This window comes from Gossypium arboreum, chromosome 2 (genome assembly GCF_025698485.1).
Source record: "Gossypium arboreum isolate Shixiya-1 chromosome 2, ASM2569848v2, whole genome shotgun sequence".
NCBI lineage: Eukaryota > Viridiplantae > Streptophyta > Magnoliopsida > Malvales > Malvaceae > Gossypium > Gossypium arboreum.
Genome location: NC_069071.1, coordinates 8,492,361 through 8,505,597, shown reverse-complemented (window position 1 = coordinate 8,505,597; position 13,237 = coordinate 8,492,361). Strand labels below are relative to the sequence as shown.

General features: G+C 34.4%; 1 non-coding gene across 1 annotated transcript; it reads left to right on the top strand.

Moving 5' to 3' along the window:
* The first annotated feature begins 4,116 nt into the window (after positions 1-4,116).
* Positions 4,117-4,223, top strand: LOC128290010 (small nucleolar RNA R71). Its single transcript, XR_008279650.1, has one exon. It is a non-coding gene; the product is annotated as a small nucleolar RNA R71 (small nucleolar RNA).
* Positions 4,224-13,237: the final 9,014 nt, after the last annotated feature.

Sequence of the window (13,237 nt, the reverse complement as noted above, 5' to 3'; positions counted from 1 at the left end):
ACTTTGAAGAATAAACTGTACTGATTGGCTAAACCAAAAATTATGAAAATTTTATGGTAAAAATATATATGAGTCTAGTTTCAGGAAAAATTAACGAATCTTAATTTGGAGTTCCGTAGCTCAAGTTATAAATAATTTAGTGACTATGACTCAAGTAGACAGCTTTGAATGAACTATAAATAATAGTTGAATTATAGAGAATGTTGCATATGAACATGAAATGTATTAAATTGATAATTAAATTTATTTATTTAGATCCAGAAGATTCAAATACGAAGCTAGATCGAGGAAAGGAAAAAGTTCGGGATTAATAGATTTTTACTGTTTACAAACAAGTATCAAGGTAAGTTCGTGTAACTTGAATTATATTCTGAAATGCTTGAGATTGTATGTTATTGATGTGAATATGATTTGAGTGTTCATTGTATGAAAATTAATGAAACATTGATATATTTGATAAAATAGGAAGAAATCCTGGTTGAATGAAAGGAAAATTCGATGGATCTCTGAAAAGGAATTGACGGTAAAAAGGATCTAGCCCGGACGGGTGATCCTACCCTCCCGAAGAATATGTGTAAAATGGATTTAGCCCGGACGGGTAATCCGAATTAGGGTCTGAATTTAGCTTGGACTGGTAATTCAGATCCAAGCTCATTAGAGTAATTTTCGTTGCGAGGATTTAGCCTGGACTGGTAATCCCGACAATACTCTATGAGTTTATATTGCGAGGATTTAGCTCGACTGGTAATCCATTGCAAGGTTGAGGTTCATGAGTGTGCTCTCTGAAATGGATATGTGCACACATGAATATGAATTGACGGACCCAGAAATGTACACTAAAAGTGTATCTCTGAAAATCCATCGAAAATTCCAATAAATTCAACAGGATAAATATGGAAAAATAACAAAGAAATGGAAATCATGGTATTGACGAGCTCATCAATCATAGTATATATTATTGGTACATGGAAATTATTGTACTAACTTGAATGTTGAGTTTGTGCATATTAGGGTAATAATGCATTGAATGGATATATGGATGTTTATTGTATTGTATTGAAAATATTAGGTAAGTATAATTCTTGTTACATGAGCTTACTAAGCACAAAGTGCTTACCCCGTTTCCTTTTTCCTGTTTTGTAGTGTTAAGAGCTCGGAGGTCGGATTTGGTGGAGACACATCACACTTTGTCAACCTCGTGGATTTCGGTATATAAAGAAACTTTATTTTGGAAATCAATGGCATGTATAAGCTAACAAAGTAAATGTTAACGTGAAATGAATGTAAAGTTAGCCATTAGTATGGTTAACAAACACAGTTATAGATATGTGATGACGTTATCTTATATAAATGCATGAATCTATCATGAAAATATGTTGAATTGATTTGGTTGATGTGGATTGGTCTCGATTTAATATTACGAGAAGGTTAGATATTTATAAAAGGGCTATATTGAATATTAAAAAAATTAATTAAAGAACTCGGTAATGCCTCGTACCCTATTCCGGCAATGAATACGGGTAGGGGTATTACACTCGTGTGCCCTTATTTTAGCCCGTGTGTTTCACGATTTCAAATTTGGTCACGTCTAAAATTTATCCCATGCCCGTGTTCTTTGGGTGTGTCGATGCATAGGGCCGTGTTCTACTTTATTTGCTTCTCCCACGCCAGTGTGTATAGGTGCACGCCCATGTTGGTTTATCAGTCTTGAGCACGGGTGGTGGGCACTGGCATGTCGCACACCCGTGTTGAATTCTCAGTTTCAACCACTGCTTCAAGACACGGGCGTGTCGCACGCTCATGTTAAATTCTCAATTTCAACTACTGCTTCAAGACACGGGCGTGTGACACACCCGTGTTTTTTGACAAGTTCGCCCACGGCTACGTCTCACGCCCATGGAAACTTATCGCATCCCGTGTTTGGGAAAAAATTTACCCTGTTTTCACACGACTGTGTCTCTGCTCGTGGTGTGAGCACAGCCTAAGGCACGCCTGTGCACCTGGCCGTGTGGTTCTGGAAAACCTGTGGGCAAGTACTCAGTTAGTGATTAAATGATAAAAACTAAAAATTAAAGAAGTTAACACCGTTAATGCTCGGGTTGCCTCCCGAGAAGCGCTTATTTATAGTCTAAGCTCGACTTACCTTTCTGCTACATGGTCATGGTGGTGCGAGGGGTTTACACTCCTCCTCCCTGCTATCAATTTTATCAAAATAAGGTTTTAAACAAGTACTATTTACCTTAAAAGTGTTGAATTTAGGATGAATTACCTCGACTGTACCGTATGGAAAAATATTGAGTACCGTGAGAGGAATTTCTCCATTAGATTTAGAAGTGGCAATACGAGGATCTGCTACATCCAGTAGTACTTTGTCTCCAACCTTAAGTTGATTTGGTGGAATATTGAGCTCGTCAAGGCGTGGTTTTGGTTTATGTGTCCGCCATTCATCTAGTTCCTCAATTCGTAGCCTTCGTTCTTCATAGATAGTTCCTTTGTTGTTGTTTGAACAAGGCTCATGTGTGCTCTTCGAACCTGTTTTCTGCACAGAGGGTTTCACCACATGATCAGTACTAGTAGTATAATTTATGCAACCACCCTCGATTTTTGAGGTGTTACTCGAATTACGAGCTTGAAGAGTGATTGTTTCATCACCCACACGAAGTGTGAGTTCACCTGTACCAACATTAATTATCATTCTAGCAGTTGCTAAAAATGACCTCCCTAAAATTAAAGGCATGTTACTATCCTCCTCAATGTCTAGAACAACGAAATCAACTGAGAATATAAATTTGCCAATTTTAACAAGTACAGCTTCAATAATACTCCTAGGAAATCTAATTGTTTTATCTGCTAATTGAATGCTCATCCTAGTTTCTTTGGGTTTCCCAAGACCTAGTTGCTTAAACATTTTGTAAGGCATGACATTGATACTAGCCCCTAAATCAGCCAAGGCATTATTAACATCTAAGCTACCAATTAAACAAGGAATCGTAAAACTACCTGGATCTTTCAATTTGTTGGCCAGCTTATTCTGTAGAATGGCTGAGCAAACTGCATTCATCTCCACATGCGGTGCCTCGTCTAACTTCAGCTTATTTGGTAAAAGCTCCTTTAAAAATTTGACAGCGTTCGGCATCTACGAAAGAGCCTCAATAAACGATAAGTTAATATGTAATTTCTTTAAAAGTTTAAGGAATTTATCAAACTATTTGTCTGAGTGGTCTTTCCTTGTCACATTGGGGTATGGTACACGTGGTCTGTACTCTTTACTTACCTGTTTTTGGTCATTGTGGTCCACCTCACCTTTACCTTTACTTACCACAGTTTCTTGCCTCGATTCTGATTCAGGTGCAACTAACCTTTCCTCATCTTGAATAGTAATCGCATTGAGCTGCTCTCTTGGGTTAGATTCAGTGTTACTCGATAGGCTACCTTGTGGTCATTCAGATATCAATTTAGCGAGCTGGCCTATCTAAGTTTTGAGCCCTTAGATCGACGCTTGTTGATTCTTAAGTGTTGTCTCGGTATTTTGAAAATGAGTTTCTGACACCGAGATGAATTTTGTTAGCATCTCCTTAAGGTTCGGCTTTTTCTCTTGTTGGTAAGGTGGTTTTAAAGCCTGGAGGTGACGGTGTTCTTTGATTCCCATGGCCTCCCCATGAGAAATTTGGGTGGTTCCTCCATCTTGCATTGTAAGTGTTGCTATAGGGATTATTTTGAGGTCGAGGATTATTACCCATATAATTTAATTACTTGTTTTCCATGTTGTGGCTATAAGGTGGGCATTCTGAATTTCTCATTCCTCCTTCACTTGTATTGCATTGCATTACTGGGTGAACCTGTGAAGAACCAATAAAACTGTCAATTTTTCTATTCAAAAGTTCTACCTGATTAGAAAGCATGGTGACCGAATCGACGTTAAAAACGCCAGCTGCTTTCGTTGGCTTTGTCCTCATGACTTGCCACTGATAATTATTCAGTGACATCTCTTCTATAAATTCATAAGCATCCTCAGGTGTCTTATTATTGATAGTCCCACCAGCGGCTGCGTCAACCATTTGTCTAGTCAAAGGATTCAGCCCAATGTGAAAAGTTTGAACCTGTAGCCAGAGTGGTAACCCATGGTGAGGGCACCTTCTCAATAGGTCCTTGTATCTCTCCAATGCATAATATAGTGTTTCTAAATCCATCTACACAAAAGAAGAGATATCATTCCTTAATTTAACCGTTTTAGCCAGCGGAAAATATTTTAGTAAAAACTTCTAGGTCATTTGTTCCCAAGTAGTGATTAACCCTCATGGTAACGAGTTCAACCACTGTTTAGCTTTGTTCCTCAATGAAAAAGGAAACAACCGAAGGCGAATGGCATCATTAGAGACACCATTGATTTTAAATGTGTTGTAGAGTTTCAGAAAATTCGCCAAGTGGGTGTTTGGATCCTCATTCTACAAACTATCAAACTGAACTAATTGCTGTATCATTTGAATCGTGTTAGGTTTTAGTTCAAAAGTATTTGCAGTAATAGCAGGCCTAACTATACTCGACTCAGTTCCTATTAAATTTGGTTTAGCATAATCATACATAGTGCGTGGAGCATGATTCTGATTTACTAGATCAACGGAAATCGTAGGAGGTAGCGGATTTTCCTGATTTTCAGCCATCTCCTCGGTTGTGGTTTGAATGTCGTCCTCTTGCTCTTCCTTTGTGTATCTTAAGCTTCGCCTTATTTCTCTTCGGTTTCTACGGGCTGTGCAATCGATCTCACTATCAAAAAGTAATGGTCCCGACGGGTCTCTTCTAGTCATACACTATAAAAACCTGTCAGAAGAAAATAAAAGAAAAGTTAGAAAAGTGAAATTAAACTAAACTAAAAAAAAATTGCAATAAAAGTAAAATGGCTAAAGTAATAAAAATTGAGTGTTCCTAATATCTTAAGTTCCCCGGCAACAGCGCCAAAAACTTGATACGTGATATTCGCTACAGGTTTTAAAAATTTATAATTAATCGTTCTTGAAACTAACTATTATCACGATGAAGGTAAGTGTACCTATCGAACAGTAGTATAGCTTTAGCAAGACCGGATTGTCGAACCCAAAGGAACCAAGAGTACTAGTAATTACTTTCTTTTTATTATCTAGCCTAAAAATTAAGGGATTTGTTTATCTAAACTTATTAACTAAACTAAGGGTGCACAGAGAGGAAATTAGGAAAAGCTTTTGGGAAAACTCGATTGATTAAGACAATACCCAAGGAAAAATCCACCTAGACTTCACTTGTTATTTGACTCTGAATCAAATGATTCATTCATTTGAATTGATCTATAGAAATTCCTAAGTTATATTATTATCTCTCTCGAGACTAATAACGTCTAACCCTAGGTTGATTAATTGAAATCTCTTTCTAATTAACACTCTAGTGTTGCATTAACTCGATCTATGGACTCCCTTATTAGGTTTCACCCTAATCTAGAAAAATCTTGTCACCCTATCTCTAGGCGTGCAATCAACTCCGCTTAATTACGATAAATTTACTCTTAGACAGGGACTTTTGCTCCTCTGAATAAGCGCATTAACTTGAATCAATATGCTGGAATATTAAAACAAGAATTAAAAACACATAATTAAGAACAAGTTAAATATTTATCATACAATTTAGATAATAATAACAAGATCCGTATTAGGTTTCATTCCCCTTAGGCATTTAGGTGGTTTAGTTTATAATTATGAAAGAAAACATCTCAAAAGAATAAAGATAACAAAACATAAAGAAAACCCAAAACTCCTGAAGGAAATTGAAGGGAGATCTTCATTCTTGACGATGAATCCGACTTCTGAGATGGATTAATTGGCTTTCCTTAAGTAATTCCTACCTCCTACTCCATGTGTCTCCTTTAAGTGCCTCCTCAGGTGTTTAAATAGGCTTTAGAATGCCTAAGAGCCCTCAAAAGTGGCATTTTCCGAATAGGACTATACTTGGGCTCGACAGGGACATGCCCGTGTGCGATTGCTTTAGACCATGGTCAAGGCTATTAAATAGGCACGGGCGTTTGGTCTACCCGTGTGAGTCGTGCTTCGATTCTGCCAAATGGACACGGCCGTGTGGCCTACCCATGTGAGGAAGTCCAGGCCGTGTTATTTTCAATGTTGGCCCGTTTTCTCCGTTTTTGGCCCGTTTCTCGCTCTTTTTACTTTCCTATGCTCACCTAAGTATAAAACATGAAATTAAATGATTAGGAGTATCAAATTCACCAAATCTAAGGAGAAATCATCCACAAATGTGCTAAGCATGAGATAAAAATATGTATAAATTACGGTCTATTAGTTAATAAACCAAGGATTGGTTGATTGAATTGGTATAGCTTGGATTGATTTGTTGTTGCCAAATTTGTGGAAATGTTAGAATGGGAGTTTAGAAATAGTTAAATGAATGTTTAGACATGCTTTTCGATTGGTTTTGTGAATGATATAAGTGTGCATTTATGCACCAATTGTGCTAATGGTTTGGCTTGACATGGAATAGGTACCAAATGACCTAAAATGTATCAAAACAGAGTCCACGTCGAGACGAGAAACTCTCATCATTGCAATGTCAGTCGAAAGTTTGTGATGTCCCAATGTCGAGTGGCTAGACGTCACAACATGACAAACTATTTTGCTACATCACTACATGAAGGAGGCAACGCCACAATGTCAACCCTAGACTTTCAAAACTTTGCAATTTGGTCCTAATTTATGCTCAGGTCAACAAAACAACTTTTGTAAGCTCGATTAAAGCTCAGATTTAGTTGTGAATCATATTATGAATGTAACACCCCAAACTCAGCCTAGATGTTATGGTCAAATCTGGTGATGTCACAAGGAATGGGTTTTGAAAATGGTGTTGACTTGATAAACCATTCAAGTTTAATACCACGTGTTCGTTCACGAATAAACTGATAACATTATTTAATTAATTAATTTGTCAAAATAGATTTGTCATATTTTAGAAACTCGATTTGTTATCTTTAGGAAAACCTCTTTTTGCGTAAAAACCGTCAATTTCATAAAACAATTTACCAAGGATGCAGAAAATCAGCAAACCAGAATCAACAGTTTAAAACCCAAAAGCAAAAGTCCAGAGAGTCCCAAAAATTACAAACTCTCAAAATGATTACAAAAAAATAAATAAAACCATTCACAGTCAAGTGGTCACCGTTGGGTCTCTGCTGCATCAATCCGTCTAAGTCTGTAGATTACCTAACAAAATAGACAACAGATGTGAGTTTACTAAAACTCAGTGTAACCCAACAGAATCAAGCATACACACATATAGAATTATATACACAAACAGAAACAGATACCGACTCAGTTTCAAATTCAGATTCAGAGTCAGATATCAGATATGTCAAAATCCTACCCCCATCCTCTACACACCAACTCCGACCATCCATCACACCATGTGGGGTTAAAAATACCCAACTATCCCTACACATTACGTTGTGCCATTAAGACACATATCAGATAATATATAGCCAAACTGCCAGAATATAGGCAATGTACACCGTACAGAACACTTCCTCAATATATATAAATCCCACCCTTCAGAGATACACAATTTTCAAATACTGTATAACAGATTAAACATGATCAGCTTGCTTATATACAGATAACAGTACAGACAGATATACATTTAGTATACTACTTAGATCAAACTATCAAAATATCATAGCATACAAACTAGGGTTTAGTTAGCCTTTACCAACCCTTCAATAGACCTACAGGCGATTGAAGTGACCTGTGCGACCCTAGGGAAAATTTCAGAATTATGGGACCCTATGCCCGTATGGTTTACACGTGTGGTCCCACACTCTCAGATTGGCCTTTGCCCGTGTGGTTCACACGGCCTGGCCCAAAACCACACGACCGTATGCTACGCACGGCCATACCTTCGTCGACAAAATTATTTTTAGCTTTTGTAGAAGCCTCGTTTTTTGTGTTTCGAGTACACACCTAGTATCGTTTTAATACGAAAACACTCCCGAGGCCCCCAGCACCTAAAAAGAGAATCCCAACACCCTATTAGCAACGATTTACGAATTCAACAAACCTAAAACTGAGCAATGCTTAAAACTTACCACCGCAAAAACATCTACACGTAAAAGTTAAACCGTCAAAGTGACAGCTACAAATTCACCGCCTTCACCTAGACATCCGTTCACAGAAATCAGATTCCTACAATAAATGTTACGCTACTACTGCAAAATAGAACAGAAAGCTTACTGAAACTGGGCGAAAAACAGTAATAACGAATAAAAGAAATCAAACGGAATAGTCACACCAGAAAGAGGAGGAACAAAAATAAAATTGACAAAAACTTTGAAAAGGAGCAGAAATTGACGACAATTCGAAAAGAAAAGAAAAAAAATTGATTAAAATTTGAAAAGGAGAAAATAAAAGATATTTTATCAAATCCCTTCTTTTCCTCCCACTTACCCACTACTCACAACTTCCGCAGAATTTTAGTTCAACTGAAATTCTATCAGATACCCGAACAAAAATAGTACCCATGCTCATGCAGGGATTCAAACATAAGACCTCCCACACAACAACCCCTTTACCACTTGAACCAGCAATCTCATTCTGATATGAATTTACAGGAATTAAATATAAACCCACTAGACTAAGATAAGACTTAGATCCAAAAGTTAACAAAATTGACAGAAGTGGGACTTAAACCCAAAACCTCCCACACATTCCCAGAACACTCAACCACTAAAGCAGATACATACTAATGTCAGATACTCACAGAAGCAAAATTGAATTATTTAGGGCGTTACAATGAATGTTTTTAAGTCATAAATGTTTGTTGATTGATATATATACTGTATTTTGACAGGAATTTCTTTGACAACGGATGTGACAGCCTGTAACTCAGACCCGACGATCGGGTCAAGCAAGCAGTGTTACAATTCCAAACTCTACCAATGATGATGTTGTAATCCACATGATACCCTTTTAGTGTAGATGGGGAATCCAAGATATTTCCTAAGTTATAATGTCTCCTTAATATTCAGGGTGTTAGTGAGCTAATATTTCCTGTAAAATTTGATGATTTGGCATTATTCCTTCATAAATAAGTCAAGTTTATTTAATAGTCTCGATAATTTTCTTGTCCATTTTTGGGGAAAAATAGTGTCATAAAAGAATGCAACTTCTGTCACAAATGAGTTACCATGTTCTCTAGTCTACTTCTTTGAGGATTTAGAGATTAAGGAAATTTATGTACAAGATAGAGATATAAGGAGACATGAGATCTTCTTACTTAATCCCACAAGAAGGTTGGAAGCATTGTATTTGGATAATCAATAAGACCCTGGTTGAAGTAGTGGAGATGTAATTCATGATTAGAGTTATAGAAAATCTTGGTCACAATGAAGATGATATTATATTTAACTTGGGACCATTATCTCTGGTAGAAGAAAAGGTGCAATCCATCTAGTCTTGAGGCTTTAATTGGTTTAAAAGACCAAACAGCTTTGGCAACATCCACATTGGTGATTTTGACATGCAGTTCTTGTTTATCTCCATTCAAAAGTTGGGGCCAACTAAGATTAATCTCACTAGGGATGAGGTTAAAATATTTTTTAGTAGAAAATGTGTAACACCTCCATACTCGACCCGGTCACTAAGTCAAGGCATCAGGATGTCACATTCGTTGCCGAAGCAACTACTGAAAATTTCAGATCAATATATCATATCATTTAATTAATATAGATCATTAACTCATTTCAGTAATAATTAAATTTACGATAGAACTAATTATGAGTTAAAGGAGCTCATTAAAGCATCCACAATTGATCAAAGGCCAAATTGTATAGTTCATAAAAAATTTTGAATTTTCATCACGCGTTGGGGTTTCCACGTCATGACATGGTGAACTTGTCATCGTGACGTCGTCTCTATTTTCCTACAAGTTCCATTCTTTATTTTTATTTATTTATTTATTTATATCATTACCTGAACCATATTCAAATGTCATAACCGCCACTTCATTTTACATATCATCCACTTACATCTATTTCTAATCTCAAGTGCTCATAAAAACATGATATTCAATCAAAGATAACAAAGTTTATAAAATTAACACAAATATTAAAGTTTTACAAATAAGATCATTAGAGGACTTGCACTTTTAAAGTAGTTTACCCACTTTATGTATATTTCATATTTATTTCTAAATTGTGCTGATCAATTTAATTCTTCATAAAATTTTAACAAGAACTAAATATCACATCAATTAACAATTATTCACTTATTATTTTATCAATTTGTTTAAACATATTCACATGTATTAATCATTCTATCACTTACAACCATTTGAAACATTTCAAATTCATCTACTATATATATATATATATATATATATATTCATATATATTTTCCTCCTCCTCCTCTCCATTCCACATCCTTTATGTATATATTTATTAGAATCTTTAGCTTTTAGTATATAACATGCTTATATGTAACATTGTCTATAATTCCACTATTTACTTATATGTTCATATCAAAGTTGTCCACTTGAGTCATAGTCACTAAATTATTTATATCTTGAGTTACAAAATTCAAAATTAAGATATGCTTGATGTTTTTGAAACTAGACTCAAATATATTTTTACCATAAAAATTTTAGGATTTATAATTTAGCCAATCAGTATAGTAAATTATTCAAATTTGTCCCTGTTCTGTTGCTTAACAACTTCGGCCTTTCTTTACTAAAAATTAATTATCTCTAAGTACAGGGTTTAGATGATTTTTTCATTTGTGTCTATTGAAAATAGGCTCATTAGTAATTTAAAAGTATAAATTTAAACTCATAATCATTTTTTTTTACAATTTTTTATGATTTTCCAAAGTCTGAACAAGGAAACCCAAATCCACTCCGACCTTGTTTCATGAAAATTAATATATCTCAAACTATAAAATCCGTTTCTTTCACCGTTTATTCCATATGAAACTAGACTAAATAAGATTTAATTAAATATTTTATTTGATCTCTAACTAAATTTTTATAAGTTTAGGTGAATATTCAAAATTAAGTTACTGCTACTATCCAAACTGTTTAATGAAAATATTTTCTTTTCCAAGGTTATTTACACTATCTTTCATTCAATCACACATAATTGCCATATTTTTTATTACTATACAATTTAGTCACTTATGTTTATGTGTAGATTACATATTCATTTCTTAATCTTAGTACTTTTCACCATACAAATCACATTCTCTCTTACCAATTTAGTGTTTTAAGTCTCTGTTCTTCATCAAATACTTTCTATTTCTAGTATTTAGATTAAATACATGTTTCATACATCTCATTCAAAACATCTTTAAGTCAATCTATTGAAATACAAGTAGGTTTAGTATGAAACTTACCTCCTTTATCAAGAATTTCTTCATTTCTTCTTCATTTCCATGCATTTATCATCTTCACCACTTTCCTTCCTTTTTCTTCTCATTTTCTCCACTTTCATCTATTATTTTCTTGCTTCTAAATTGATGAACATATTCTCTAGAATCTCTACTTCATCTTCTCTCTTTAATATCTAAGGAAATTTTCAAAAATTTTGGGTAAAAATGTAAGTTTTCATGGTAAATGACTAAATTGTAAAGAAAAGAAAACTTCCTTTCTCACCCTTTACTCACATTGGAAGGATGATAAATTTCCTTCATCCTTCCTCTCTTTTCATACTACCATTTTCTAAATAAAATAATAATAAATATCTAAGTAAAATATTAATAAAATAATATTTAACTAATCAATTAAAAAAATCACCAAAATATCATCAACATATCATTACATTCTAGAATTCTCCCTCTTTCTAATTGACCATTTTACCCTTTATGATATTTTAAAATTTCATCCTTGAATCATCACTTAAATTGGTAAAATTATGATTTAGTCCCTCACAATTATTCACCTATTCAATTTGGTCCCTGCATGCCAATTTCATATCTTAGTAAATTGGATTATTGTCACTTTTGGTCCTTCAAAATTTTCATTTTTACGCTTCAATCCCCTAAATTTTGAATAGTTACACTTAAGCCAAAAACTTTTCACATATTTACCATTTAGTCCCTTCCTTAATACATCATGTCATGCTTCTTGATTTAACTCTCTTTTGATATATTGCAACTTTCATTTTCTTTGATCTTATTCCTTATTTCGGTAAGATTTTATCTCATATTATTTACAACCAAAGGGGTTTTAAGGATGTTACAAAACGTTCATGAAGTATTCTTGAATTATCATTTCTATCCCCTTTCTATCTATGACCTACCTCTCATTTGAATCATTTAGGCCTACAAATTTTTTATAGTTGCATCTCTTTATTGTGGTAAAGTGTAAAAACTTTGTGTCTTGTTCCCCTTCAATAAACCAGTTGACTCATAATTTTAAGGCCTAGATGATTTCTTCTTACTTAAGGATATCACAATATTATGCTATTGGTTCACTCTAGAGGTTAATTACATGACTGTATGTGATGTCATCTTTTTTGTTTATGATAGTTTCGACTTGATACGTAATGCTTTGTAATTTGTTTGAAAATTTCTTCATCTACAACCACATACAAACCAACCTTCTTCAAGTGCTTTTTGATACGTGCATCGACCTTTAAGAATTTTAGATTATGTTGATCATGAACAACTCAATCATCCTGTTATTTAAAAATTCATAAAAAAGTTGCTATCAAATTTCAAAATATCTTTAAAATATTTTTGAAAAAAATTACAAAATTAAAACTATTTGACTAGAAAATTTTATCACATTAATTGCACGATTTGCTATTTGTTTTTCCTTAAACCTTAATGCAACCTCTTTTTCCTCTAAAAAAAGAGTTTAAGACGATTTTAGGTGGGAAGAAAATATAAATGAGTGGGTATTTATAGAGTAGAAGTCGAATCTTATAATTATCGACTTTTACTTACTAAATAAGTTGGTAGGGACAACAGGGAAATAAATTTCCATGGGCAAATCTAACCATCTAAACTATGATTGATAAATATTATCTCTCGTTTATAAAGTTCTCTGTTGTTTTGTTTTCTTAAGAAGAGTTGTAGCAATTGATTCTAGTGGCTTATTCAACCACGAGGGTAGATATTTGATAGATTTCCCTCTCTTTTTCATCACAGTATGTTTGGTTGTCCCGTTTAGTCCCTCAACACCCTTATTTTTAGTTAACTAAGTTTGGTGCTAGTAA